General features: G+C 34.5%; 1 long non-coding RNA gene across 1 annotated transcript; it reads left to right on the top strand.

Moving 5' to 3' along the window:
• The first annotated feature begins 615 nt into the window (after nucleotides 1-615).
• Nucleotides 616-3,577, top strand: LOC138701538 (uncharacterized). The gene is made up of 2 exons (XR_011332614.1): nucleotides 616-966; nucleotides 1,284-3,577. It is a non-coding gene; the product is annotated as an uncharacterized lncRNA (long non-coding RNA).
• Nucleotides 3,578-5,034: the final 1,457 nt, after the last annotated feature.

Raw genomic sequence — 5,034 nt, 5'->3', positions numbered from 1 at the left:
TTTGCCTGAGGGCATCTTATTACCAGTCAGACCAGCGAATAGGGATTATAAAGAATGGACACTGAGCGAATTTTCCTGTTTTGTTTCTCTGTGCGCCAGCGGCTAGTTCCACTTTCAAGCGCTAGAGGTAGTGTAATCGAGCATACGCTAAGATAATGATTGAAAATAGAGTTAAGGCACAGGATCCAAAAATCGCCTACTTTATTGCATAATCCAGTAACGCTTTGCTTCAAATAAATTCAAGTTAACAGCTTTTCCTTATTTCTCAGTGACAAACTAGTTGTAATAATAATATTTTATATTTCAGATATAATACATTATAAAATTAAGTATCGAATTCATTTAATATTTGTATAATAATATAATATAGGTATATGGTTTTACTTCTCGTAAGAGTTTTGTTTTTCCATTTTCAGCGCCTTCAAATCATTACATATTTTAATTGTTGTTGGGCCCAACGTCTCAACTCTCATTATAAAGGAACTCTAGAGTCTAGACATTGCAGTTAATGAAGGATTTATTATTCTATGGATCCAATTTATTTTATTTGAGTACATAATGTACCTAGATGTATTAATTATGTGTGTTATATTTCCGCTGTGTCGACTGCTAGCTGGTGTGATGTCAGCGCCAACTCTAGGGAGAAAGCAGAATCTGACGCTTAGCTGGCTTGAAGGTCATTGAAATCGGTCCGGCTACATCAAAGGTACCGACGCGAAGTGTCTATTCTGCATAATCCCTATTCGCTGGTCAGACCTTTTCTGGCTCGTGAAGCAGAGGCAATTGTAGTGTCCACCCAAGACTTCGAAGTCGTACACCCTGCATTTAAAAATTGCTACCTACCTCTAAAGGCAATTATTTAACTGGATCGAAAGTCAGTGTATTTATATTCCTTAAGAAGAAGATTTACGCCGGAAATATAGCATGACGATGCATCGGGATAATTTTGTCCCAACTAATTGTGAGGTAAGTATGACTAGCTGGTAAAAGGCATATGATATGTATAAATAATGTAAGATACGTATACCATAATATTAAAACTAGTATGAAAAATAAAACATGAATTTCAGGTTGGTGTAAATTACTGTGTAAATTGATACATGTTTGAGGTTAGTTCAACATGCGTAGTACTAGTGTGAATAGGCCTATTAATTTGAGATTTTCTGATATTTTTAATAGTTAACGATGGAAGATGGTAATATCGGTGGTGCTGCAAGTTTCTGTCCTTGTCTTGACATCCAACATGTCATCATATGTAATTTGCAATTCATTTTATATTTCAGATGTATCTAGTAATGTCATAAAATAATGTTATAAATTTCAATCAAAGACACAACTATCTGCAAATATACCTTATATTCATGTAGCAAATAAACATTTGCAGATAGTTGTGTCTTTGATTGAAATTTATAACATTATTTTATGATGTCATCATATGGCAGCGCTGCTTATACACGCATATCACAATGTGTCGGTGACTGACTAGTCGTGCAGCTGGAGTGTGAGAAAGCAGAAGGAAGATAGTGAAATTAAGACTATTGAACAATTGCTCCCAGCAGAAAAGGAATACAATCCTTTGAATAAGAAGCCTGCAATAGACATAAAAGATAGTGTTTTCTTCATTGAAGGATCATCATACAATTGGGTTTACTTGGTTATTAGGTTTAGAACATGGTGTACCTGGAACCATTTCTAGCACCATGTATGGAAAAAGTTATCTTTTCTGAGAACTACAATAGTGCAAAAGATAAAGGGGCTTTCTTAAAGCAACACTGCACCTTGTCAGATGCAGCAATTACTCTGCTGATGAGACTAAGGGGCAGATAGTAAACACTAGATGGACAAAACTCAGAGAAAGTGTAGATTTACTGCAAGTAACTTTGTATCTTACTCAAATCCTCTCAGTGGGATAGATTTCCCCCATTCGTCTTTTAAAAACTTGTTGGTTATGATATGTCAAGTGTAAAAGCTGTGTAGTGAGGAAAACAGCATGAAGCAGTAGCTGTGTTAGAAGTCTCAGGGTTATTAAAGTCACAGATTCAAGCAATAGGTTTATGGCTTCATTCAACAGGCGTACTAGGAGCAAGTCTTGATGAACTTAATGATATTCAAGGGAAAACATGTACACGTGAAATAAAATGTCCCTATAAATACAAAAACACAACATTGACTCAGGCACTGAAAGGGGTAAATGATTATATATTGTTTGTGGATGATGTTTTTTTTTTTTTTTAAATATGGACCATTATTACTGTCATCAAATCCAAGGTCAGTTGTATATGACAGGTTGTGATGTAGGATATTTGGCAGTATGGGCTCCACAGCAGCCTGTTGTGAATTTCGTTGAGAAGGACTCTTCATGGGGAAAAAACATGCAAATATTGCAGTCATTTTTCATTCATAAATTCGTGCCATGGTTGCACGAACATAAGAAGTAATAATGTGAATAGACTTACATTAATACCCTTAACAGAAAAAAATGTGGTGAACAAATTTTCAAGTCATTGTAGTTTTCCAAATAAGGATCTGTGAAAGAAAAACCAAATTAGGAAAGAAGCTACACGTTTCATTTCACTAGAAACAACACATCCAGGTGTAGACAAATATCTGGCGTCAGGTTGCCATGGCAGCAAAAAATTTTTGTATGGTGCCTGAATTTTTTTTTATCGAGTTCCAACTTTCCAAGGTTTCAGTTTCTTTTAGGCTATGTTTCGACCAATATATAATGTTCACAAAAACAGTCGTAGGAAGAAATTTAAGTGCGTAATGTGTTTCATTAATTAATTATAATATTGTTTAATGTATTTGTAATGAATATAGGGGCATTTTACTTCCAAGTGTACATGTTTTTCCCCTCAACATCATTAAGTCCATCAGGACTTGCTCCTAGTATGCCTGATGAATGAAGCCATAAACCTGTTTCTTGAATATATGGGTAAAATGCAGAGTCTTAAAATTTTGAAGTTTTGTGTATATCTGTAATGTCAAACATAATTCTTAGCAATACAGGTGAACTATCAAAACCAAACTGAAAACTGCTGTCAAGGCATTAACAACATGCTTAACTCCACTGTTCTATAGTACTGCTCTTCTCTAATGTGCCGTTTTACCCCTTTATTTTGACAGCCTCACACCTACGTGGCACTCAAAACAATCCTAATATCATAAAAGTGGGTTTCTATTACCAAATGTTGCAAGATGACTTTAAACGTGTTAAAATGTACAATACATGTATCTGTTGTGACAATTTATTGATTGTAGCAACTGCTATGGAGCTAAAACAGTTGTTTGATTTGTTCAGCCTAATATTTGGTTCAGAGAGTTAATTATAGTTAGTGCTGTAACTGTGAAATTTAGATCTATTAACATAATTGTTGAAGTTTTGTCAACATCTAATAAACAGGTTAGTATGCATAGATTTACGACAGTTAAAATTTTTTCTCTGATGAATAAAGATCTAGAGAGTGTAACAAAAGTTTCTGGAACAGTGAAAATTTTAGTTTTTTTTTTCAAATATTTGATGGTAAATATTACATTTTCAGCCAAATTATTAATAAAGGATTGCATCACACCACAATCAAGTAGCTCCAACTCCTACACCATAAAATTTGGTCATGGTTCCTGAGAAAATGGAAACTCATTAGATGGTAGTTACCACATCTGTCTTCCAGGTCATCTGTTTGCACCCAACAAGTTAAAAAATAGTTCCTATGCATTATGTTGATCCAATGAAAATAAGTCAAGCAAGACAACTGTTGTGTGATAGAATGACGACTGCCTGCATACTGAAACCTGTCATTCCTTTGCTCAACCACACAGAAAAGCGAGTCATAAATTCTGTAATATTTTGAGAATTTAGTGTATTGGTTCCTGGTACGTGTTTTTAGCTGGCTGACTCAATAGGTACTGAGGATAGGACAGTATTTAAAGCCCTGAAACTTTTAACTTTTTAAGTGTTTTAATAGCCACTTGTAACATTTTAGTATTATGCACATTTTAATGATTTAATGGAAAACACTGTTGAATAACGACTAACAATTTAACACGTCAGAGTTTTACCATATTTCAATAAATTGTCCTCTAGAGCATGAAGGACTTTAAGAGCAGCAAAAGAAGCCTCTCCTCTGCAGCTATACCATCACAGAAACATTTAAATCTAATAACCTGATCTGTTTGGTTCAGCCAGTTATTTCTGACATAACTCACTTTAAAATAAGTAGGCGTACACTGTCAAAAATAAAGTACAGGGGTCGGTCTGTGAGATTGCTATTGGGGCATTACTAAATAATGAAACAGTATTTCTGTTTATAGCGTTGTTAACTGAGGCAATGTCAAAAACGTGGAAATCTATCTCCTCCAGCTTTAAAATAATACCGCTTCCAAACAAATACAAATGTTCGGCTTTTATGGTTGTAACACGCAAGATATGTGCTACATCTAAATAACTTGTGGCCAAACTTTGTGCCATAAAAACTGTGAATTTCCTTCTGCCTGACCAACTATTATATTCCCACTCTTGTAATCAAACTGGGCTTTTAAATGGATTTCATCCACGAGCAGTAAGACAATTTTATCTTCGTCTTTTAGAAATTATACTTTCTTGGGGAAATAATTTAAGAAATTTGAAGACTGTTGATCTATTATTGTAGTTGTGGAAAAATTGTTGCAGACCCTACTTAATGTAATTTCAAAAGGCAACAATAAACCTGAATTGCTTCTTATGTATCTGTAACAAAGTAGCCTATGGATACAGATTGTACCAGTGACCAGAAAACCATTAACTTCCATGAATATCTCATGCTGACTTCTTACAATTTAACAGAGAAACTTGTTGAACTATAAAAATAGCAAACTAATTGGCTCTTTTCCTGGCAGATCGATACACAAGCTGTTTAGCAAGTGTTGAATCAATTCCAGTTTGTCAGTAACTGCATATTCTCAATTTTTAAATCTAACACTAATTTCATTCACTATAGTGTTTAACTTACATATGTCACTTACCATGACTGGAAGAGTTGCGTTGTCTATCCTTCT

Source organism: Periplaneta americana, chromosome 6, assembly GCF_040183065.1.
Source record: "Periplaneta americana isolate PAMFEO1 chromosome 6, P.americana_PAMFEO1_priV1, whole genome shotgun sequence".
Lineage (NCBI taxonomy): Eukaryota > Metazoa > Arthropoda > Insecta > Blattodea > Blattidae > Periplaneta > Periplaneta americana.
Note: the sequence above shows the minus strand (reverse complement) of the source record. Positions and strands in the feature narration are given on the sequence as shown.